Here is a 26,249-nt window from a genome sequence, read left to right as displayed (position 1 = left end):
TTGTCATTATTCTCGCTACTACGGCTACCATCGTCATTACTGCTGTTCTTGTGAAGATGCCCGAGAGGCTGGACGGGTTTGCGTGAGGTTTTGTTAGAGGAATTCCTCCTCTTCACGGTAGGCTGGACTAATAGACGCTTTCTTGTTCTAACGAACAATCGGCGCTGTCTTCACTTTAGTGCCCGAGGCCTCTCCACCCTGAGATTTCAATTGCCGCTGAAACCCGAGAAGAACTAGCGCGATATTTCAGTCCTCAGTGTTCGCCAGCCCCCGCGCGACAAGCTAAAAGAGCACGTGGTTTTTCTACGCGATCTCTCCTGATCTGGGATCTTAGACTTTCCCTCCCAAGGTACCTTATGAACTATCAGGCCTGATGTTAGGGTGTGGCCTGGGATTCATGTTACTTTAATTTTTTTCTCCCCCTATGAAAATGTGGGAAGAGGATCTTGGCTTTGTGATAGGAAATAAGTCACAGCAAAAGCATCAACAAAGGCGTGGGTCTCCCTGTGAGCTAGATTCACCTATTGGGCAACGCCAGATAACGGCATACCTGGACCACAGGGTCTGCGTGTCATGTGACATTGACACCAAGCCCATGGTGAGGGCTGCTGCCTGTCAAGAGGAGAAGCATGACCTGAGGGGTGACTCCCAGACCTCCCTCTGCACCTCATCACCACCCCAGCTATAACTCTTGTCATGTTTTGTCGTCACCGTTTACGTGGTCTCCGACATATTGTGCTCCCAAGCCTGTTTATCTTGACCGGGGCCTGATTACTCCGTTAGCTGGCTGGACTGGTTGCCTTTAGGTTGGGGAGTGGTCAACACAATAGTAGTCTCCAAAGAGCACTAGAAGACCACATGGGGCCATTAATGGCAACATCTTTATTTTCTACATGAGGCAACCAAGTGTCATAGAATCCTCATGGCTTCCAGTCCAGAGCTACTCGTCTATAAGAAGGATCTGATATGGGGTGTATGAGGGGAGGGCCAGATAAACAAACCAACCCCCCCTCCCCATTCATGGCTGAAATATAGAATGTTGGTTTTACTTCGACATAAAAATATACCATCATGCCTGACCTGTGGTGGCGCAGTGGATAAAGCATCAGCCTGGAACGCTGAGGTTTCTGGTTTGAAACCTGGGCTTGCCTGGTCAAGGCACATATGAGAGTTGATGCTTCCTGCTCCTCCCGCCTTCTCTCTCTCTCTCTCTCTCTTTCTCTCCTCTCTTAAATGAATAAAGAAATAAATAAAAATCTTAAAAAACACACTACCACCGGAAGACTCGTCTCTACAATATTGATCATTCTCAGATAGCATGACTTAATATTAACTACTCCAACCCGATCTATTATTGTTCAGGCCTGGTTTGGAGTCTCACCCGTGGCCCAGGCCTCTGACTTTCTGTAGCCCTGAAAAGCTCTGCTGATGAGACAGGGAAAACCAAGGATGTAAATGGATGTGGGCGCGTGGGACCAGGTCATGACGGGAGAAGGGTGGTAGAGGCACCAGGCAATGTCAGGACAGATATCAAGTGACATTAGTGGACCAGTTAAAAAAAAAAACAAACAAACCAAGTCAATCAATATAAAAGGGAAGAGAGAATGCTAGAAAGAAAGAAATGGCAGGTAGTGGGGGAAAAAGAGGGAGGTGATGGTTCCAAGAAGTTAAGATGAAGGGCAGATACCAAACTCGTTGATGGGGGGGGGGGGGCTCCTAGCTTCTGACAACAATAGAAACACAGGGTGTCCCCCATGAGCTCCCCTACTTGCGCATCACTGAATAAAAACTCTCCAAACATCTCCTGTGTTGTTCTTTGGAGCAAGAAGGGATTTGAATGGACACTGACAATGTCCCATCTTGACCCGATGATGGTTTTATAACCCAGCCAGTTCCAAGGATTGCATGTAAACAATGTCATAAGAGTCATTCATTTTAGCCGCAGGGGCTGGACTTTGGGGAATTTAGTACCTATGGCTTCGAATACCAATGGCTTCTGCTTTTCAGAGTATCCTGTGAAATCACACACTGACCATGGAGCGAATGGACGGTGGACCCGAATTACTTAAAAAAAAAAAATTGTATCTATAAAATTGGAAGATCTTCTTACCTCCGTATAAGATACTTATGCTAATGATTTATTTATTTAAAAAAAAAACACTCTGCTGTCTAAACAAGGGGGAAGGTATAAAATTCGTTTATCACAGCGGAGGTCCTATGATCACACACGACCCCAGAGGTTGTCAGTGCAGGGTCACCGAGGGGTCTGAGAAAGGCAGCCAATGAGACGTCTGTTTTTCCTTTCAAAGTCCTGTCTGTTTCCTCCACCCTCTTCCAAACACCCTTAAGTGGACACATATATCACGAGGTCAAAGTAAAACAAAAACAAAAGAAAGTTTAAAAAAAGAGAGAGAGAGAGAGAGCGAGAGAAAGACTCAGAACAATGGAGTTTTCCCGCATGACCCACTAGCCCTGTGCGCTTTAAAGCCCCGTCGGTACCAGGAGAGAAATAACACCCGGGCTCTGATAAAGGTGTGCTGCCGGTGGGATAATATTCCCCTCTCACCACCACCTCCGACTCGGGCAGGGAAACCGAGGGAATGGAGTAATTGATTTCCCACCGTGGAAGAAAGATGGGTTCAAAGTTTCAGCAGAGGTATTTGTTTGGAGGGGGGGGGGGGGAGGATCAAGACTTTCTGGTATTTACAGAGGAAAACACAGAACAACACGGGGCCCGGCCCCTGGAAGAAGAATGCATGGTTAAATTGGCTCAGATCGTCCGTAGCAACCTGAACTCAGAGGCTACGGCTTTTTCTTTGTCCCCCCACCCCCCCTCTAAGAAAGCAAGTGGGAACTTGAAAACTATGCAGCACGTGGTGAACAGGGAGCGGTGAACTTTGCCCAGGTCTGCAGCCAGTGCTGAAATCTGAGCTGGCAGAAATTTCAGGAGGGGTGGAATTTTCCTTCTTCCTTCCTTCTTAATCCCTGGACACAACATGATTTTACAAAAGTCTCTTAAGGGTCTGGAGAGGAGTCCCACTCTCAAGAGGAACCCCAAGGAGGAAATACTGAACCCCAAAAGCGAATATTAAATCCCACCTGATGATAATCCTATTTAAACCTCGTTCTATATGTCTGGAGGACAGTAGAAAGATTTTTTTTTTTTTTTTTTTTTGGCATTCATTTTAAAGCTAGCCTTTACAATTTTTGAGATTTCCCAAGTCGAGCTGATCACCGGTGGGGAAGCTTCCCCTTATATCATTGGGGATAAAAAGGAAAAAAAAAAAAAAAAAATCACACAGTGTCCCAAAGTGCAGGCTGCTTGCCGTCAGAAGTCTGAATCTTTTCACAACAACAAGTTACTCGGTAACTTGAGCTGTGTTCGTTCCTGAAATTCTTTCACATAATTGAAGATTAATTTGATTCCCCAGATTGTCGAAGAGAGGGTTGTTGACAGTGGGGGGCTGGGGTGGGAGGAAATAGATTATTCAAATCACAAAGCAGTGGGTGTGTCCTAAGTGACTGTTCCATTACTGCTCAGAAATGTTTGCCTTCCTGAGTGTTCCTCAGCCCCCCGGGCTGTGGGATCGTGCCAGGAGCAAGAGGCGAGGGCCCTGCCAGCCTTCAGAAAGCAGGTGAACCTCAGAGAGACCCGAAATAGTTTGTCAAGAGAGCTCTATGTATTCGTGGCGCCTCCACAATCCATTAACACCGAAACCAGCCAACTGACTGGCTCTGCCTTTCTCAAGTGTCTAATGTAAACAATATGAAAGTCAATAGTGGGGGACATTCCAAGATAGTATTAACACGATTGATTTATTGATGATTGCACAATGGGAGGTTATCTTCTGTTAATTGACTCAGTAAATAAGCTCATAGGCGTCGGGGGATGGGAAGGAGGGGTGGGGGAAGTACCTAGAGGAAGAAAAGGCCAGACACCTGGATTATATAATTTTTTTCAACACCCCCCCCCCCAGCCCGTCTTGGTAAATTCAAACAGCACTTCTGCTGCCAAATTCAGAACACAGCTTAGCGATTTTATTCTACCCAATGTCAGCAGTAGACCCCACGAGGGAAAGACTCAAAGGCTGTGGGTTGGCATCAAACATTATATATTTTGTTAAGCTTTGGCTTTGGGAGGATTTCAGACTGAGAGAGAGAGAGAGAGAGAACATCCATCCACTAACTTACTAAGAGACCCAGAACAGTGTGCAAGATGCCGACATGTGCCTAGCATGTGTGGATACCTGTAACCTCTGACCCGTGAGAGACTGAAGGATGGGGAATGATACCATTTACTCTATAGACAGTCATTTAAGGGCACTTCTCCACAAAAGGTGACTAATCCTTTGGGAGCTCCTCCTGGTGGCGGGTTGGGGGGGGAGAGATCACCGTGACAACCCCCTTTCTAGGCTCTGGTAGAGTCCCCAGCATTATGTCACCGGAAGTGGGGTCTCCCAGGGGCAGATGTCACCCTTGGAACATGTCTAGATGGATTCATCTCAGGACTTGTAAATTTCCATCAGCGAGCCCCCAATCTCTTCTGGCTACTGACTACGCTCTCTGCTGGGAGCCTAGTATGGAAATCAAACAGGTGCCCGTGTCTAGACCAACGGGGTCTCCTCTCCACCTGCTAGCCGGGCCGTAGCTGCCTCGTCCACCCACTCTCCCCCTAGCCTTCTCTAGTCCCCAGCATACCCCTCCCCCCTCCCCCATTATCTTTGGCCCCAAAAGATGGAGTCACACCTTGCATATCCTCACGTCTGCTTATCTCATCCAGGAAGTCCTTAATTTTTATAGATCCCACTCCTTACATGGATAGTTCCTATTCCATCAGCTTTGCCACTCAACTAGAAAAGAAAATGGCCCCGGGGGAAGTGTCCGATTCCTGTCTGTGGCCCGAAGGAGTGAATGCGTTCCTGCCTGTGCCTATTACTCCGTTTTCCTCCCTGATAATCATCTCTGATCCTACTCTTTCAGGGCCCAGGAGCTGTCACGACTATCTCCTGCATCGAGCGGCGGCTCAGCGAGTCCTTCCAAAGCACAGACGCTCCCGACGTATTTATTTATCAATAGTTTGGGTTTTCTCTTCCACCCTACTCTGAAACGTTCTATGCTTAATCCCCCAAACCGCGTGGTCTCCCCTAAACTCATCATCTCTCCGCCTAGACTGCCATCCTCATTTCTTCAACCACCCTTCCGAGTTCAATTTCTGCCCGGTTGTTAAAAGGTCCGACCCGAAGGTCACCCGTTTCTCGACAGAGCTCTCTCTGGTTCCGTACACCGAAAGCCAGGTGGGCCACCAGGGTTTAACGTACGTATTTCTAGACTCGATTTGTTTTTTTCCAGGAGAAGATAAAACACTTGGGAAGAAGCAGCTAAATCTTACAAACCCCACCACACCCCACCCTGGCCGTGGCTGGTTCTCAATGCCTTATGGACAATAGGCACATAGAATACAACCACCGAGTGACAGTCATTTTCCTTTCTTTCTCGTTATGGCAAGGGTTTCTGCTCTTTCTCTTTTGTGTGTATGTTGTTGTTCAGCATTGTGTGTATGTCTGTTGGTGTGTGTGTATGTGCGCACGTGTACGTTTTGTGTGTGTGTGTGTGTGTGTGTGCGTGTGGTTTCACCGCTGGCTAGCACAGTCACCGTGCTCAGTCTCGAAACACGCATGTGCTGGCCATTAATTTAAAGCTATATGTTCAGGATGACCCAAGGCGCGGGGAGAGGCGCTCCTTCCATAGGACCCTGGGCAGCTTGCTGGGAGCTCCCTCCCCCAGTTTATGCTCCTTCCCTGCTTAGTGTCTGGGAATTAGTTACACTTCAGTTCCACTGTGCCCGGAGCTGCCTGCAATTTGAGATGCCAACTCCAACGTTGGGGGGCCACTTTGTAGAAGCCTGTGGCCACTCAAGAGACAAAGGCCCCCCTGTTTCTGCTTCTCAATCGCAATGAAGGCATCAGGCTAATAGAATCTTTAGATTCTTGCATCGTGTCTGCAGAAGAGTTTGTGTTTGGGAGAGAACTACTTTCTGAGCCATAAGGTCACCCAAGAAATGAGAGGGGGGGGGGGAGAGAGAGAGAGAGAGAGAGAGAGGGAGGGAGGGAGGGAGAGAGAGAGAGAGAGAGAGAGAGGGAGAGACAAGGCGGCATATTAATTGTGCACATTGGTGGGTTTTGGGGCAATGCCTGTCTCCTTTGCAGTGTGTCCTGGCTTTGGAGCCACTTGGCATGAGAACACTGTGATTTAGTCCAGAGAGGCATTTCCTGGGCGAGGAATCCCCTTTGTGGATGGGACCTGGCTCTGGGAGGAGGCGGGGCCCTGGGAAGGGGGAGGGAGCGGTTTCCCTGGTTCACATTCTAGGGTTCCCTTAATGAATGTAATGTTGTCACTAATGGGATTTAACCACAATACCTATCTCTAACCTTGTCACCAAAAAAAGGTACTCTACATGTCTCTTTTTTTTCAATACCGTCTGCCTGGTGACTGTGCACAAGTCTGTTCTCCCAATTTTCTAAGTGGTAATCCTAGAATTATCTTGGCTCAGAAATAAATGAAGAACTCGTGTAGGGGACTCAGATTTCCCTACAGGGGTTGTAACAGAAAGAAGGATTAAGTACCAGTCCACAAAACCTCTCCGGCAACAGGGACAACGTGTCAATTGCCAACCATTCCCCACCAGAGAGGGCCCTCAGTCATTCTCTATTCTAAAGCAGGCGATCAAGATTGGGCACGGAGGGATAGGCAGGGCAGTTCTGCTCCTTGCAAGGCATGCTAGTTGGGAAGGAGAGAGCTATATTTAGCTCTGTGACAGGCTCTCCAGGAAGTTGAAGCAACCAGGCAATTAAATGGTAAATTGTGTGTGTGTGTGTGTGTGTGTGTGTGTGTGTGTGTGTGTAGGGGTGTTTGCAGGAGGAGGGCAAATTTGGGGAGATGATAATACAGGCAGAAAAGAAAGTGTTCAGGAAGCCCTGGCCGGGTGGCTCAGTAGATAAAGCATGGTTCTGGCTAACCAGAGGTCGTGGGTTCGATCCCCGGTCAGGGCACATACAAGAATCAGCCAATGAATGCATGAGTAAGTGAAACAACAACTTGATGTTTCTCTGCCTTCCTCCCTTTCTCTAAAATCAAGAAATAAAAATTAAAAATCAATAAAATCTCAGGGCATTTGAATCCAAGGGGATTGTCCTTTTTTTTCACATTTATCCTCTCAAATTGAGGTCGGTGAGAATCAAGGATTATATTTGGGAAGTCAATCTGTAAATTTGGAAGATTAGTTCATGTTCATTCAGAAACAGCTTATGAATAAGAAGTCTATTTCCTTAAATGACATGGTTGTTAAGTTTTCTGCCTTCTGTGCAGAACGGAGACAATAATGCTTTGGAAAATCAAATTTAGAAATAAACATTTAAGGATGATGGAGGGGCCAATCGAGCTTTTTCTCAAAGGAGACAAAGCAATGCGTTCCATGTATCTGGACTTCTTTGGGCCTCGGTGGGCCAGATCACACCCCAGGCCCTGGTGAGCTCTAAAGCTCTACACATCTACACTAGCCACCCTTCCTTTCATTGCTGGGCTCGTTCTCCTTGAGGGATGGAGGTGGAGTTGGTCAAGGAGGCCAAAGTCAGCTCTGGGGCCCAGATGGAGCTGTAGTTAGAGAAAAGAACCATTCTTCCTCCCAGCTCAAAGACAACGAGCTATGAGATCTGCTCAAGTTCGAAGCGGATGAAGAGGAGAAAGAATACTAAGCAAGAATTCTAAGCTTGAGCCCGGGCCAGTTGCTAAGTTGGTTAGAGTATCGTCCTAAAACACTAAGGTCATGGTGTTCGATCCCCAGTCAGGGCACATATAGGAGGCAACCAATGCATGCACAGCTAAGCGGAACAACACAGGAATGCTTCTTTCTTTCTCTTCTTTCTTCTCTCTGTCTCTCTAAAATGAATTCAAATGATTTTTTAAAAAATCATGAAAAATGGTGGCTATATAAAAATCTAGGCTCATGACAGAGAACTGGAAGCCACTCTCCGGGTGGGTGGTCCTGGAGGTCACGTACCTGGGATGACTTCGCTCCTGCTAGTTCCTGATTATCTGGGTAGGGGAGAGACGGCGAGGCTTGATCAGAGAGCAGGTGTGGAGACGCTGCCCCGGTTGGCTTGGGAGCCTCTGTGGGCTTCTTCCCCTAGAGACCCGCCTTCCTAATTACGTGTGGCTTAGCCCAATATTAAAAATGAGTTGGCTTCCCTAGGGTAGCTTTGAAGTGGAACTGCGGAGGGAGTTGGGTGGGGAGCAAACGCCTGTTGGAATATAGAGGATGAAACATTTCTGGTGCTAGCGGAGCTCCAAAAATCCCAGAGTTATTTTAATCTCCAAGAAAAGCTGAATTTTGAGCCCCCTAACCAAAGCCTTCACATTGCCTGAAATGCTATAAACCGGTATAACAATTACACAGATGAGATGATTCCTACTTAATTGTGTGTTTACTTTGAGAATATGTTTCTCACCTCCACTCTTGGTGGCAGTCGCAGCAAATAGTGAACCAGCCCCCTCAGACGCAAGCACAGCGCCCTGCACATGATGTGATCGGAAATATTTGTTGAATAAATAAATGCTCCTGTTGAGGAAGGGCCTCATTCTGTAGCCATAGGTTCGAGTTGAAATGTTAGAGCTATAGGGATCTTGGATACTTAGGCTACACAGTTGTTATCATAGGGGTTCTTGGCTGAGCTCCCTACTTCCTTTCTCTAAATTTAAAGGATTTCAGTCCTGGCTGGATAGCACGTTTGGTGAGAGCATTATCCCAATACACAAGGGTTGCCGGTTCGATCCCTGGTCAGGGCACATAGAGAAACAGATTGATGCTTCTTTCTGACTCTCTCTCACCTCCTTCCTCTCTCTCTAAAAATCAATAAATAGAAATGATAAAACATATGATTTCACATTCTAATATTACTTTGGTATTATATACACACTGGGAAGTGGACACAGTCCTTAGGTTTATGGCTCTGAATCAACTTCAAGTCCAAAACAAACTTACAGATTGAATTCAAACAAAATGACACACACAATGTTCGAATGAACAGCATTGATTTAACGTGATGGATGACGGATTACTAACATTAAGTCACCACTCGTGGCACTAATATTGTACCGACTGGTAGGCTGGAGACGGTTGATTTGAATGTGTCTATATTTCCACGGGACACATACAATGATTCTTAAAGCACTCTTCTCTATTTAAACTACAGCGAAGCTTTGGTCCACACAGCATGCTGGAACATCAATTGGCTGCCACTTGGCATAAATCCATAATTTACTTACTGGGGTGGATCCAGGTTTTATGGGGCTTGAATAGTATACAGTTCCAAGGGCTTTTTTTTACAATGAGAATATAATAAAAACAAAGTGCCTCTAGCGCCCCCCACAGGGCTTGGAAGCAATCTGGCCACAGGAGAAGTCTGGAAGCTCAAATTCAGCTACCTTCATGCTAAATCTATCTGTATTCACGTATCAATTCTTTCTCAGTTGGTTTTTCCCTTGTTGCCAATGAAGCGGTAGAATTGGGTGACAGTGCAGAGTGGCTTTTTAATTTTATTTGAAGATCAACTTGAAATGACATATCTGTGCTTTTAAGATTCTACTCAAAATAAAAGCCAACATTGGACATTTTTTTTTGGACAACACCAAGGCAGTTGAGAAAGATATTTCTGTTAAATCCCTTTCCCCTGATGAAGCCCTCAGAGAAGAGATACCGAAATAAAGTTTTAGGGCTCTCGCTATACTTTGCTGCGTTGGACTTAGAGTGGTCAACATTTGGGATAGAAATAGGGAGGTGAGCAATTTCTTGGAATCACTTTTCCCAGGCGGTCCGGATGCTTAGAGCTTTGAGCACAGTCCTAGGGTGTTTACCACGCCTGGGCTCCGTATCTTGTCTGGTTGGGACCTGCAGTCAAGGTTGACAAAACCTGTGGGCAGGTCCAGCCCAAGTGAACCTCGGGCTAGTTATTATCTCAGAGGCCCGAGGGATAAACAGAATCCAGACGTCTGGATTCATCTCAGGGACAGAAGGTGTGATCAGGTATGATGTGAGTCAGAGCCCAGGGGCCACCAAGCAATGGTCACAGGGGGGTATGGAAAGGTGGAGACCAGGGTTAGGAAGCACTCTGAGCCACGACTTTGGATGGCGTGGCCAGGCAGGTATTTACGATCACCAGCAAGGCAGTCTCACACTTCGGCCCAGCGGTCTTCAAAACGGGAGTCTGGTAAATGTTGGGTCTGAAACCCCGTAGGACAGGAAATGGGCGTGGCTTTCTCAGCCAGGGCCATCCATCAACTCCAAGATTTCTTCGTTTTAAGACTGGAGAGTAAGACAGGAAGGTGTCAGCATCTAGGACATATTCTAATGAGCTTAGTTCCAATAGAATGCTCATCTTAGAGAGTTTTGAGTCTTGTCATAAAAAAAAAAAAAAAAAAAAAGCGATAACTTTTTACTCCCCTACCGCGTGGGGTTACTGTAAAGTTCCGGTGCGATTACACGTGTCTGTGAAGACACTGTGCTTGGTGAGGACTGCCTTTGCCGGGTATGCTGATCCCATTTCTTTCCAACAAAGGTGTGGATTTTTGTCCCACTTGGTAATTCTTTTCAGGGGAGACTATCTCACCTAATAAATACTTTTTTCTTTTCTGTTTTGTTTCCCTTCTATTTCTGTCTCTTTTCTATCTGGGGAAAAACATGATTTTGTTGGAAATTGCCTATCAGAAAAAATATTTTTTAGAGATGGGAGGGTTTCTCAGATTTAAAAGAGAACGTTTTTATTTTGTAAATTTTAAACTCAAAGCTGTTTGAGCTTTTCAATAAACCTCTTTCTCTAATCAATTAGGCCTTTGGTACAAACCAGTCAGCTGATGCATTCCCAGTCATGTGAGGGGAGGTCTTACCAGCTCCAACAAAGAGAAAAAATTAGTTGTTCTTTTATTGGAAAGGGGGTAGCATTAGGCTCATACATTTTTCTTTTTTTGAGGGGGGTACTTTTCCGAAGTAAGAAGGGGGGGCAGGCTGCCCCGCATGCACCCAACCAGGATGCACCCAGTATGCCCACCAGGGGGCGGTGTTCTGTCCATCTGGAGCATTGCTCCATTTTAACCAGAGCCATTCTAGCACCTGAGGCAGAGGCCATGGAGCCATCCTCAGCGCCCGGGCCAACTTTGCTCCAATGGAGCCTTGGCTGCGGGAGAGGAAGAGAGAAACAGAGAGGAAGGAGAGGGGGAGGGCTGGAGAAGCAGATGGACACTTCTCCTGTGTGCCCTGGCCGGGAATCGAACCCGGGACGTTCACACGCCGGGCCGACGCTCCACTGCTGAGCTAGCCAGCCATGGCTGCCCATTCATTTTTTATTTCCTGACATATTCGGGGCAATCTGACAACGTTATAAAGCAAACAGGTTGTTTTGTTCCAGGAAATACTTAGCAGGGTTGGTTTGGTGACATGAGCTTTACCAGAATTTCCATGATGTCCCCAGCACGTTAGGGACTGGAGGGATGGCAGCCTACTGCCACCGTCCAAACATCACAGCCAACTGTCCTGACTTGGGAGGCTCCGGCTCATGCTGACATCTTTTCACCACCGGATCACGTACGACCCAGGCTGGGGTGTCACTTAGGCTGTGTCCACAGAGCCCGGAAGATGAGAAGGAGGCCGGGTGCGGAGGGCTAAGACGCTTGGGAGGCGTGGATCAACCTCCAACACGACATACTCAAGACCCACTTGCCATCCCCAGACGCTGCCAAAAGGTTCCAACATTCAGGGAAAAAAAAAAAAAAAAAGTTTTCTGTCCTTTTCTTTCTTCCTTTTTTTTTAAATCAGGATGTTTCAAAAATATCCTTTATTTTCTCCTTCCCCCTCCTCTGCCCACCACTCCCAACCTTCGCCAGATGATGCCTTTCTTGGAAAAAAGCTTTTAAGGAGTCGGGTCCACCCAGAAATGTCACCGAATAAAGATGAGTTTATGTTTGAGAAAGGAAACAGCTGGACGGGGCCAAAGCAGGGAGGGAGGCGGCTCTGGTTTCATTAGCGAAGGGAGTTCTCGGGCCAGGGGAGAAGAGTTCTCCGGCAGCAAGAGCGCTACCAGGCCGGCAGCCATGCTGGGGGGCGGGGCGGGGAGAAGAGGAAACACGCAATCATAAAGAACTAATCCTGAAAAATGGAAAGTGAGCTCTGGCCAAGAACAGCAAGCAATAAATAGATTTTTTGGAAGAGGGGCAAAAAGGCCGAAGAGGAAGGCTAAGCCGTGCGTGGGCAATGGGGCAGAGAGAGAGAGAGCCCCCGTGGCTTTCATTGGAGGGGGGAAAAAACAGGAAAGAAAATGTAACAATTCTGAAAATCATTAGGAAAGTCCTCTGGAAGATGTTAAGATAACTCTGCAGACCCAGATTGTCTTTCTGTTGTTTACATCAGAGCCGATGTCAGAGTATGGGAGGAACATAAAGCTAGAGGGAGGAACTTAGGGTATGATGTGGCAAAGGGATGTGTTCTTCCTGCTTTTTCTTTTTTCTTTTTCTTCTTATTTCCTTTTTAATTTCTGCTTGGTGTGTAAGGTCAGAGATGGCAGCCACACTGCCAGAAATGCGGGCATTTCTAAGAGGAACGCGTATGAATTTCAGCCTCCGTTAGAAATGTCACATCTCCCGTTACCTGTGTGGTAGGCACCTTGTGCTTACTCTGTACGGACCGAGAGAGTGAGGATTTCAGACCCACAGGTCTATCTCCAAATACTCTCTTACGACGTGAGCCGAGATTTAAGAAGGACTTAAGAGGAAAGCCAGATCCGGCTCTGCCCTTCATCTTGAAATCTCTTCAACACACTAAAAGACACAAACATGGCCAAGAGTCAGGCAACCCCGGAGAGAAAACGTTCTTTAAAAAAAATGATTGGAAGTTTTCCATCAGTTACAGATAACACCTCATCAATGAAATGGTGTTGGTTGTTCTTTTCATTTGGGGAGTGCCTAGTGATTTCTTTTCTTTTCTTTTCTTTTCTTTTTTTTTTTTTTTTCCATTTTAAACTAGTTCCTAATAGCAGCCCGTATTTAAAGAAGGAAAGAAATGCGTGGTGGTGAGTTTCCATAAATGTACATTGATCTTGTTAATTACATAACAATTTCACAGTTGGCAGGACGGGACTTCTGAATCAACCTGTTTTTTTTTCTTGTGGTAGCTCTATTTGAGAACGAAAGCCAGGCGACCCGAGGATTTGTGGAAATGTGTGAAGACAGGATACAGGATTTCCTATGATTTGATGTTGTCCTTAATGAGGAAGTATATTGGCGACACATGCTAACATGTGTTCGGGATGTTTCATTGTGGCCAAATAGACACTTTCAATTACAACATCGACACTCCGGGCCCGTCAGAATCCACACTGCTCTCTGCTCACGGCCTGCACAGTCTCTTTAGAGATCAGCTCAAGGGCCAGTCTTCTGTTGGCGTCCTGGGCAAAATGGCTCCCCCACTGCATGTGGCCCGCCCGGTGATCTTCAGCTCAGGGTAGAAGTCAGAGACTGCAGGGCGGTGACCTCTGATCTCGGCAATGCTTCGCGGGGAGGTAAGGAGTGGTCCTCTGTAATGAGCATGCTCAGTTTGACCCAGAGTAGGAACTGGATGTCAAGGACCCCAAACAGCATCCTTTCAGTGATGTTTACTTTTGTCTTGGGGGAAGAGCAGAGGAAGGAAGGAAGGAGATGGAAAGTGAGCAGGAAAAAGGGGACGAGTGGAGGTAGGTTTATTAGAGAAATATTTTCCAGGTACATGATGAGCCCTGTTCATTGAGAGCATTGTTTGCCACATAAGGACTTGAAAACCATCTTGACGTCCTTCACAGAAGATGGGTAAATGCACTGTGGAGCACTCAAGAGCGGTGAGAAGGAGTTTCTGGCCCTGGCTGGGTGGCTCAGTTGGGTAGGGCGTCATCCCTAGACACCAAGGTTGTGGGTTCGATCTCTGATCAGGACACATACAGGAAGCGACCAATGAACGCACAACTGAGCGGAACAACAAAGATTGCTTCTCTCTCTTTCTCTTTATCCCCCTCCCACTAAAATAATAATAATAATAATAATTAATAATAATAATAATAAAAAAGTTTGTAACAAGGCCAGGGCTCAACAGATGTTAAGGGAAAAGAATCATGGTTCAGAATACTTTGTTTACAAGGAAGAGAGATAGGCAGTTTAAACGTATGGCTGACTCTTTTTAAGAATAACAGCGGTTTTAAATATAAAATGTGGAAAAGTGATTTCATAATTAAAAATAACATTTAAAAAATAAGTTTTAAATTATTTATTTAAACAAACCCCAGTAAAACAACGGTTCATATTTCCCATGGGTTTAGACAAATGTATGCAAGACTATCTCACATATTTTGGAAGGATATGTATCAATAGTAGTTCTGTCTCAGAGGGGTTAGGGGAAAAACCAAGATTACTAATATGCTCAATGAGAATCTTTGCTCTTTAATAGTGTATGTTGTTGCCCTGGCCGGGTAGCTCAGTTAATGGGAGCGTTGTCCTGATACACTGAGGTTGCAGGTTTAATCCCCAGTCAGGGCACATACAACCAATGAATGCAGAAATAACTTGAACAACAAATCGATGCTTCTCTCTCCCTTCCTCTCTCTCTCTAAAATCAATCAATAAAATTTTTTTAAAAAAGAATAAGAAGTTTATTTTGTCTTCAGTGCACGAACATAGAAGATGCTCAATGAAGTTTTGTTCCTTGAATTTGCAGGCTGATAGTGGGTTTTTTACTTGGTATATACCCATGTGTGACATTTTCAAAGCCTCGGAAATTAAGAAATCATTTTTCTGCATTTTATATAGCCAACCACATGTTTAAACTGTCTTTTTCTTCTTCTTCTCATAAACAACCCCACACACGATATGGGTGAAAAAAAATATTCATCAAAAAAGTGAGAACGGCCTGACCTGTGGTGGCGCAGTGGACAAAGCATCAACCTGGGAACACTGAGGTCACCAGTTCAAAACCCTGCACTTGTCTGGTCAAGGCACATATGGGAGTTGATGCTTCCTGCTCCTCCTCCCTTTCTCTTTCTCTCTCTCTCACTCTGTCTCTCCTCTCTAAAATGAATAAATAAAAAGAAATTTAAAAAAAGTGAGAACGTACAAAACAGCATTCCTTTAGCGAGAGTGGATTTTTCTCCCTAGATTCTTACAGGGAAGATCTTTTAACCAGTATGCCAGCTCCTCTGTAAACCATGAGATGAAGTAACTGACCATCAGAACTAATTTCAAGAAGAAAAACTGTCATCTCCAAAGCAGTAAAAGTCTCCATAAAGCTGTGTAAATGACTGGGTTAAGTGAAATCACTGGGATGTATCAGGCCCCTTCCAGTGTCTCCAGGGCGGACATGATCCCGTAAGTCTCCAATCGTCTCTCTGGGAGGCTGGAGTCGTGGGCAGGGAGAAATCAGTGTCATGGTATCACTGAGTTTTGGTCCTGAGACATATCGAGAGACCACTGGTAGCAGATCACACATATAGAGATGCCTCTTCATGGGCAATGATACAAGCTGGCCCTCTCTGAGAACTGTGGGACATGAACTCAGGGGACCTTAAATGGAGATGACGTGCCCACTTACTCTGCCTTTGAAATTTCCAAAGGTTTCTTTTCACCCCTCCTCAGCAAAGGACGTAGGAAACATTTTGTATTAGATTATGTTTTTCTATAAACCTTTTATTTAGTGATTTTAGAGAGAGAGAGAGAGAGAGAGAGAGACAGGCAGACAGAAACATCAATCTGTTTCTGTATGTGCCCTGATCGGGGATTGAACTGGCAAACTTAGCATACTGAGATGATGTTCTAACCAACCAAGTGTTCCATCCAAGGCATAGATTACATTTTTTGTGTGTGTGTGTGAGAGACAGAGAGAGGGACAGATAGGAACATACAGACCAGAAGGGAGAGAGATGAGAAGCATCAATTCTTCGTTGAGGCACCTTAGTTGTTCATTGATTGCTTTATCATATGTGCCTTGACTGGGGGCTACAGCAGAGCCAGTGACCCCTTGCTCAAGCCAGTGACCTTGGGCTCAAGCTGGTGAGTCTTTCTCCAACCAGATGAGCCCGCGCTCAAGCTGGTGACCTCGGGGTTTCAAACCTGGGTCCTCTGCATCCCAGTTCGACACTCTATCCACTGTGCCACCACCAAGTATCCTTTGGTATTATGTCAATTAAGTAACAATCTACATGCTTGCAATTCCTAAAAAAAAAATAAAATTTTAAGTTTGTTTTCTTGGCCCTGCTTGGGAAGCTCGATTGGTTAGAGCATTGTCCCAATGAGCTAAGGTTGTGGGTTTGATCCCCAGTCAAGGCACGTATAAGAAGCAACCAATGAATGCATGAAAAGTGGAACAACAAATCAATGATCTCTCTCTCTCCTGTTCTATCTCCCTCTAAAGTCAATAAATTAAAAGAGAAAGCTTGTTTTCTTTTACATTAGAATGAGAAGCCATGCTGTAGTCCAGTGTTTGGCAAAGGAATCGTCTTGGATACGAATGGCTTGATATCTCCATTTACTCAACAAAGACTGAGCACCTATTAGACGTCCAGCCCCATGACAGGCATTTAGAATACAAGGATAAAGAAGACACAATTCCCAAGTTCAAAGAGCTGGAGAGTGGAGCGTAGATCCCACACAGAATCACGCGCGTAAGTGTAGGGTGGAGTGCCCTGTGAATGGGCGTGGAAGGCAGTTCCAGCCATCTGCGCTATGGTGCCCAGGGCTGGACACTGGGGCAAAGAGAAGGATGCTGTTAGGAGGCTGGATCGTAGAAGTTTCATTTCCCAGGCCAGGACGCTTAAGCTTTTAGGCAGGAGTAGAACCTCAGAAGGCTTGGATGGAACTGAAACATCTTTGCCCAGAGCTGTGTGGAGAACAGCCATGGGGGTGCTCAAGCCTGTCAGGAAACTGGTGCTGTGTGACCTGTGGTCCAGGGACAGGCTGTCAGGGGTGGAGCCAGGTGGGTGTCCCGGGATGTAAGCCGGTGGGAGGAGCTGACGCTTGTGGGGGCGTGGCCTGTGGACCCGCGGAATTGGGAAGGGTTCCAGGGATGCCCAGCTTTGAAACTTTGGTACCTGAAGCTGTCTTCTGACATAGGGAATAGGTAGGTATGAATGAGGTTTAGGGTTCAATCTTAGGCATTCCATGAAACATGCATACAAAAGATGTCAGCGGATTGTGGGTTCCTTAAGAAAGGGCCCATGACTATGGGTTATTGAATACCTTATGTTGCCCTGAGCTGCATTTACCGTTTCTTCTAGTGTATGGAGAAGGCCTATGGCGGAGAGATTGTGGAAGGGGTAAGACGACAGCTGTGCCCCTTTGTAGCTCTGGGGACCGAGGACAAGTCACTTTAGCTGTCCGAACTTGTTCCCACTGATAGAAGGGGAACGATAGATAGATCTCACAAGCTCGCTCTAATTTTCAAACAGGTGATTTTAATTTGATGCATTAGCAACCAGTTCATGTGGTAGTGCTCCCCGATTCTGCAAAAGTTCCCTCACCCAAATCTATGAAGCCACAAAGGGGTTCTTCTTCATGCTTACAGATATTCTTAAGTCCTTCTCGAGACCTGCTTGCCACTCTTAGATCATGTGAATAGCTCAAAAGAATGTGTTTCCCCCAATACAAATGCTCTTAACCAGAACCTGCCAGACACAACAGAAACGCTCACACACAAAGCCTCAATTTTCTTCCTTTGACCAACTGCCCAATCCAAACAGCGGGCCACTCCTGGTTCCCCCGGGAAAGAGCGCATTATAAATAAAACTGTGTGTTTTTCCAAATTAGCACAATACCCCCCAAAAATGTATTTACTCAGTGTACCTTAATGGCTTTCCAAGAGCCATTAGGCTCCACTGAGTGAATTTATGCATTACCAAAATATGCACAATGTACCCTAAAATGGGCCTTTGACCTGTACATACGATTATAGCACACACCAACCACTCTTTGAATTCTTGTTTGCTCCTTTTTTTTTTCCCCTTTTGCTAAGTAATTTTCTCAGCTCATTTTAGAGCTTGAGGATACGTTTCCCCAAGGTTTACCTGTTTGCTCGCTTTGTTCCAAAACTCAAGGAACAACTAAGAAATGCATTCATCTGTCGAGTGGTCTAAGTGAGGGCCTTCTACCTGAGTAAGAACTGGGAGACTTTCCTTCTTAACAACAGCACCAGGCAAACACGCATGGTAAGAGGATGAATGAAAAATGGAAAATGTCTGCATAACAGAACAATCACCTTAGAGAAACCCAAACACCTGTCCCTCCCATTAATTTAAGTTCCAGGCACTTTAATTTGGTCAACTCAGCATCTACATTGGGTATTTGCCCAATTCCTATCCGTCACCAGAGGAAGCACAGGGGTTAATAATTGCTGACAGTTGAAGAAGAAGAAAAGGAGGAGGAGGAGGAGGAGGAGGAGGAGGAGGAGGAGGAGGAGGAGGAGGAGAAGGAGGAGAAAAGAATCGTTTTATTGCAGAAATGAGAATTGAACTGGAAACATTCCCAGTCAGAATGAAAGGGCAGACAGGCAGATCTGAAAAAGCCACTATCATCCGTGCAAAGGGAAAGTTCTCAGGGATTTTAGAGAGGCCATAGAAGAGGGCCTATTTTATATTTGAGAACCATCGTTTAATTTAGATTTTTAAGGGCGCATGCGCAAACGTGCAGCCTCCGCACCACGTGCGTGAGGGAAGTGGTTCAGGAGCTCCGTTGGATGGCGGACAGACAGGCGTCCACATCGACAATGCCTTGTGCGGCGTTGCAAAGATACGTCTCTAGGTGGTTTCACAAGAAGTCGATGTGTAATTTCATGCACTGACTTCTATTTCTAAAGCATCACGCTGTTTACTAGGCTATCTGAGGGGGGACGGTTCCATCTTGCGGGGTGACCGGGTGACAGGGCAGCTATCAGCCCGCGCGTCCCTGCTGACAATTTCCAGATATGGTCCTGGAGACACCCAGAAGATAGAATTCAAGGATTTAGCTCTTTCATTCAAGCTAGGCATGGTGCCAGGTGGGTGCCTGAAATGTTGGGGGCGGGGGGGACACTTTGTGAAGCAGATGATTGTCTGCCTCACCGCTATGCTGTGCACCTGACATTAATACAAGATAATATTGGATGCAAACTGTAAAAAAAAAATTAAATTAAAGAGAAAAAACAATGTGCAGCCATGGGGAAAGAGCTGATTCCAATGGTCCTGAACCACTAGTTATACAACACAAGCTTTCAATAGGTACCCAGACACCTGGGTTACATACACTGCATAGATTACAGTTCAACAAGTCAGAGATTGGGCCCCTGGGTTGGTCAAAAGCGGGAGGTAACTACTGAGAAAGCCACCGAATTCCAGTGTCCTCACTGGCAAACTAGGAATGCCTGTCCTGTCCACGGGCTAGGGCTATTGTGAAGATTCTACGGGGGTGAGGTCCTTAAGATACCAGCACTGTGACGGGAAGAGGTGCACTGGTTTTTTTTCTTCCGGTGGACGTCGCTGTTCTAGCTCAGAGCTCCCCCCAAAAGCAGGAGCAGAGGCCCCGCGAGATGCTCCATGGGAAAATGCACCTGCCAGTCACATGTAGCAGCTGTTACCTTCCCTTCTATAGATTGTTACTGGGGCTGTCAGCCTATGAAAGATTCTGGAAGGCCCAGACATAGAAGAAACAGCTTCATTTACTGAATACAGTATTTCTCCAAGTTATTTTATCACTGGATATTTTTTTTTTCAAGTGGCAATTATTAATTGATGGTCAGCAGGACATGCTTGCCGGTCACCCCTCCCTACGATCGCTGATTTTCTCCGATGCTATAACCTCCCTCTGGGAACGGATGGTATGTTTTGGCCTAAGATGCAGCCTTTCTAATTACCCAGAAGAACATCGGCTCTTTTTTACTGAATGGCTAATTAGAGTGGACTCTTATGTTAGAAACGATTCTATTTAGCTATGATAGTTCTGTTCTTGAACCGCCTGTGTGTACGACAGCAGGACGCGACCGGTGTAGAAAGGAACGGAGCCACCAAATGTAGAAATATCGTTAATAACCAAACAGTAGAAATTCAACCAGCCCGTGGTTATCATATAAAAATAAAACAGTCCCATTTTGGGAGCTCATATCTTATCCTTGAAACCAGTGGGATGGAAATAAAATTAGAAGAGCAAGTTATGATCGGGACTAAATTAATCCAATTGTCCAAAATAAACTTGGTAGAGATTTTATATAAGCGCACTAAAAAAAACCCCCACAAAAAACCCAAAAAATATAAAATGGGTGTTGGAGGATGGATAGCGCTATTTCAGCCGCACAGATGACAGTCTAAGAGGTTTTGGAAAAACAATAGAATTTGGTAGTTTTTTTTTTTTTTCGCCGACCTTGTTTGCCCAGAATGGGCCCCTAGCCGAAGGGGAGTATCTGGGTTCTGACGTGGTCCACCTGGGAATGGAAAAGCAAAGGTGGCAAATGGACCTCCCTGGTTGAGGCGTGTTTGTAAAAGGATCACTTAGTCAAACACGAGCGGATGAGAAGATTTGTTCATGGGTACGTGGCCTTGGGACAGAGAGGTCTGTGAATTTCACAGTCAGCTTGAGAGGCCACAGGATGTGCTTCATAGAAGTACTCAAAAATTGTTGTGGCTGCTGTCATTCCCTCCCCCCCCCCCCCCCAAATATCTTGTTCTTTCAGATTTGGGATGAAAAATCTCAGATGAACAGCTCTGCTTGTGAGCTTTCTGATCCTTAGACTCTGGTCGCTGCCAGCAAGGCTGTGAGAACACCGTTTTGTTTGGTATTTGAGCCCTTAGGCCCCTGGCGCTGGCTGCGGACCAAGGGAGTGAACACGACCGAGCGTTTCAGAACCTCAAAATAGTCAACTAAAAATGGTTCGCTCCGCTCTGGGTTCTAAAAATGACTGACCCCAGAGTCTTGCTCCAAACCATCTGGTTGGTCCATCGCTTATGTGGATGACGACTGGAGTTTTAGAAATCATTGAAGAACTTTTCTTTTTTTTTTTTTTATTATTGATAACCAAAAGCAAAACAAAAAACTAAAAACAACCAATCTAAATGCTTGTCATACAGATATCTAATCACTATAGCAGAGGCGAGACTTTATGAGCAAGTAATATAAACACAGATTGGGTGTTGGATGAGGACACCTGGGTTTGAATGCTGACTTGATCGATGACTAGCTGAGTGACGAGGGTGTTCATAAGAATAATGAAAAAATAATTATACCCATTTTAAAACAGGTCATCATGGGGAGCCAAGTATTTGAAAAATACTTTTAAAATTGCAGCGGCCATGATATTAGCAAAGCTAGATTCACAGTTATTAGGAGTCTGGACTTTCTGATCACATCCATCTGGGTTCAAATCCTTCCTCCTCTGTTTCCAGTTCTGTGATGGGAGCAGGGCACTGAAAAAGCTTTGACCACAACTTTTATCATCTCTGAAGCAGAGATAGCGTTGTTGGAAGGAGTAAATGAAGTAATTAATGTATATAAAATATTTGGCACATGGTTAATGCTAGAGAAATTAGTGGCAATTAATAAACATATAACATGATAATGATGATGATGGTGATTGTATATGCTCATAGTTATGGGAGCCAGTCCAAATACAGACACGTGACCATTTGGATGGAGTCTTGAGAACTCTATGGACCCTTCTCCCATAACGTGACACACTCCAGAATCTTACGGGGCGAGCGGCAGAGTAGGGGCGCTCTGAGTCTGCGGCAGAGTAGGGGGCGCTCTGAGTCTGCGGCAGAGTAGGGGGCGCTCTGAGTCTGCGGCAGAGTAGGGGGCGCTCTGAGTCTGCGGCAGAGTAGGGGGCGCTCTGAGTCTGCGGCAGAGTAGGGGCGCTCTGAGTCCGCGGCAGAATAGGGGCGCTCTGAGTCCGCGGCAGAGTAGGGGGCGCTCTGAGTCCGCGGCAGAATAGGGGCGCTCTGAGTCCGCGGCAGAGTAGGGGCGCTCTGAGTCCGCGGCAGAGTAGGGGGCGCTCTGAGTCTGCGGCAGAATAGGGGTGCTCTGAGTCCGCGGCAGAGTAGGGGCGCTCTGAGTCCGCGGCAGAGTAGGGGGCGCTCTGAGTCCGCGGCAGAGTAGGGGGCGCTCTGAGTCCGCGGCAGAGTAGGGGCGCTCTGAGTCTGGCTGAGCAGTATTTCCTTAACTTACATGGTCAGACCCCAAAACATGGGTTGGCCTAAGTGTAAGGATCTAAGGGAGGGAGTGAAAATGCTTGCGGAGTCAAGTATGAACCAGTGCTGATCTTGGTAATTTTCAGCATCTAATTTTTTTTTACCAGTCAAGGAAGACAAATGAAAATGTGTAAATACATCCAAAGGCCATCATAAAATTGTTGCTACATTGAAATGTGTATCTCCTGGTCTCGCAATGCCAAAATAGCAGTCTATTGCTTCTGCAAGTGCTTTTTGGTACTGAGAATTTCCATAGGGTTCTTGTGATCTTAAAAACAAATATTCACCATGGAAAGCTGGGCTGGCCACCAACAGGACTGGTGGCTTCTTTACTTGATACATAGTAAATGTAGAAATTTAGTATACATGAGATTTGATTACATAGTTACAGGTCATTTTTTAAATTATTATTATTAAGTGAGAGGCAGGGAGGCAGAGAGACAGACTCCCACATACATTCTGACCGGAATCCACCTGGCAAGTCCCCTATCTGGCAATGCTGTGCCCATCTGGGGCTGCTGCTCTGTTGCTTGGCAACTGAGCTATTTTCACGCCAGAGGCATGGTGCCATCCTTAGCACCCAGGGCTAACTTGCCTGAACCATTCAAGCCATGGCTGCGGGAGAGGAAGAAAGATAGAGAACAGAGAGAGGGGAGAGAGAGAAGAGAGAGAGAGGAGAGAGAGAGAGAGGAGAGAGAGAGAGGAGAGAGAGAGAGAGGAGAGAGAGAGAGGAGAGAGAGAGAGGAGAGAGAGAGGAGAGAGAGGACAGGAGGGAAGGGGTAGAGAAGCAGATGGTCATTTCTCCTGTGTGCCCTGACCAGGAATCGAACCCAGTAATTCCACACGCCAGGCTAAAGCTCTACAGCTGAGCCAACCAGCCACGACCAGGTCATATTTTTATCCAGTAAAAATGTTGTGTTTTTAATCTACCTTGGGGAGATGTTTAGTCCGCTGTCTCTTTAAGGCAGTGGTCACATGGTATGTTCTCATCTGTCCCTCATGGTCTCAGTCCCTGAAAGAATACTCTCATTGACTTCTCCTTCATGGGTTTTTAATCCCTAGCTCTCTCCACCCCCACGTACGGAAGCCGCATTTTCATAGACACCTGGCTTTCCCAGAGCCAGATCCGATGACAACAAGCCAATGATCTTCCCCCTTTGCCGTTTTATCTCGTGGCTATTTTCTTGGCACCACCCCGTTATTCACCTTGTGTTCCACGATTTATCCTTTTCTTCCCAATTCTGACGACTTCTCTCCTGGGGCCACACAGTGCTAGTTCGGGATTCTGTCGCTTATCATTTCCTCACCCAAGATTTTATCTGTTGGTGAACCCATTCATTCTTGCCATGCCAGTTATCTTCGCCACCCCAAGGGCTGGGCCACCATCATTTTTTCTTCTCAGCTTGCTATCTGTACGTGGATTTCCTCAAACTCAATCTGTACAGTCCGAACTCAGCAGTGTTCTCAGGGCACCAGATCTGCCTTGCCTGCCTTTGGGTTTGGGTGATTTTTGTTTGCCCATGGGGATGAGCTTCTCCTGGTGTGAAAAACCTCAAAACTCCAGCATTATCTTCATCTCTATACTTCTGTTTGGCTGCCAGACCCTAGGAAGTCTCAGACGTCTCTCACTGTTCTAAGACAGACATGGGCAAGGGTCTGTGTTAACACTGGGATGTCATTCTCAGTTCTCAAGATGAATGCTAGGGACTCCAGCCATCACTTCTGTGTTCCAAGCAGGAAGAAGGAGAAAAATCACAGAGGGGACAAGCAAGGAAGGGGCGTTGCCAACTGGGGGGAGAGCTTTCCTGAAGACAGCACCCACTTATCTTTTCTTATTTATGTCTATAGAGCAAAGCAGTGTTGCATGGCCACCAGAGAAGTGTCATCTAAAAATCTGGACACAGTGCTTGCTGCTCTAGTAAATTAGAGTCCAACTGATCAGACAGACAATACACAGTGATGTTGGGTAGGTGACTGGTGAAAGGATATTGAGTTGCCTCTACAAACAAACCTGTTCTCCTTACTTTTTCTATATTCTCTTAAAATAAACCTCCACTGTCTTTACTAGGATGAAAGAGGCTGACATGCCTTATTTTCTGCCGTCATCATCTTGGCTCACATCCTTGTCATCACATGGTTTAGATACTTGCCACGCTGAATGAACTGGGTGTGTCCACACTTCGTGGCTACTACTGTACCCATTCCTCAACCCATTTATTTTACAAGCAAGGACTGATGACAAGCTTGGGATGAATAAAACCAGGATGTTTAGCTTCAGGGGCTCACAGTTCATTTGGGGAGACTAACATGGTACCAGTTTATTCTAATGCAATACACCACGCGTCATACCAGAGACAGACACAGAGAGTTGTAGAAGCAGAGAGAAAACCAAGAATGATTCAGTCTGGAAGTAGCTGGGAAGATTGTCCGGAGAAGGTGATGCTGTGACCTGAGTTGTGTATTATTAGGAGTTTTTCAGGACAACCCAGAGATAAATAATAAGAAATGTTCTGTTTTTTTGTTTTTTTTTTATATAAACTAATTACCAATGAAAAACAAAGTAGGTATAGACCTGACCTCAGCCTGAACTTAATTATTTAAGAAGCCATCATAAGTGAAAGCAATTTGAAACCTAACATTGTAGGGCACGGTACTGATAAATGAGAGGGAAACTGGTTCTTAAAAAGAGTGTCCCCTGAAATTAACTGAGAACTCATTTGTCAAGAGTGTACCTACCCCACAGAGAATTCTTCCAATTAACATCAAAAGCGATCATTCTTAACCTCTCACACATTAAGAAAATCTTGTCTGCATCCAAGGTGCTGTTCTTAATCAATGGACTCATTTACGTATGTTATTTCAAATTTATCACCGAGCATATTAGTCAAATGAGTGAATGAATAAATAAATTTGCTGTAGGTCTAGGAGCCAGGTTTACTTGTCTTCTGGTGCCCGTGAGATTTTCTTTCGGTCTCTGAGACACGTCACCGCAGTTTCTCGTAGCGTGGGATATTTATTGACAGCTACTGACAGCACATGCGGGTCCTCATAAACCAACTGTGCGAGGCTGTATTGGAAGAGTGGTCTTTGGGGGATTAGTTATATTCTGAAAGTGGCAGGGAAGTCACTTTCAGGCTATGCTAAAAGGCAACGCAAGCCTTGTGGTAGATCAGTTATCACAGTACTATATTGTTATAAAAAGCATGGGTCGAAATGCATTAAATAAAAACACATGGCCCTGGCCGGTGGCTCAGTGGATGTCAGCCTGGCAGATGGATGTCCTGGATTCGATTCCCAGTCAGGGCACACAGAAAAAGTGATCCTCTGCTTCTCCACCCCTCTCTTTCCCCCTTCGTTCTCTCTTTCCCTCCTGCAGCCAGTGGCTCAGTTGGTTCAAGTATGGCCGTGGACAATGAGGAGAGCTTTGTTGGTCTGAGCTGCATCAGCCTCAGTGCTAAAAATAGCTCAGTTGATTCAAGCATTGGCCCTATACAGGGTTGCTAAGTGAATCCTGGCCAGGGCGCATGCAGGAGTCTGTCTCACTATCTCTGCTCCTCTCTCTTAAAAAATAAAAAAAAATTAAAACATAAAAAAAGAATAAAAATGATAATACATAAGGCTGGTGAGGCTATAATAAGATTGATACCTTCCTAAGCTGACTGAAGAGTAATACAGGGCAACCTTCCTGGAGTCCAATCCCATGGTATATCATACACTCCCTAAAACATTGACCTTCTTTGGTTCTTAGCTCTACTCACAAGGATGTACTTCTGGAGAGGATCAGAAATTTAGACTTCTGAACAAGTCTTAGTGTAGAAGGATGGCTACCAGAGCATTAAGTGACTGCAGACTACCCACGGGCTAGACAGAATATTACGCAGTTATCAAGATTTGTGTTTTCAAATAATTTTTGATCACCTGGAAAAGTACCCACTATATTCAGTGAAATGAAAAAAAAAAAAGACAGTTGTATTAAGAAGGTTTAAC

At 45.7% G+C, this 26,249-nt stretch overlaps 1 long non-coding RNA gene across 1 annotated transcript in view; it reads right to left on the bottom strand.

Annotated features, from left to right (window-relative positions):
• LOC136384679 (uncharacterized) overlaps positions 1-15,013 on the bottom strand; it is a 708,322-nt gene extending 693,309 nt beyond the window's left edge. The window contains exon 1 of the long non-coding RNA XR_010747638.1: positions 14,980-15,013. This is a non-coding gene — a long non-coding RNA (uncharacterized lncRNA). The remainder of the gene's footprint in view (positions 1-14,979) is intronic.
• Between the last annotated feature and the right edge of the window lie 11,236 nt (positions 15,014-26,249).

This window comes from Saccopteryx leptura, chromosome 13 (assembly GCF_036850995.1).
Source record: "Saccopteryx leptura isolate mSacLep1 chromosome 13, mSacLep1_pri_phased_curated, whole genome shotgun sequence".
Lineage (NCBI taxonomy): Eukaryota > Metazoa > Chordata > Mammalia > Chiroptera > Emballonuridae > Saccopteryx > Saccopteryx leptura.
Note: the sequence above shows the minus strand (reverse complement) of the source record. Positions and strands in the feature narration are given on the sequence as shown.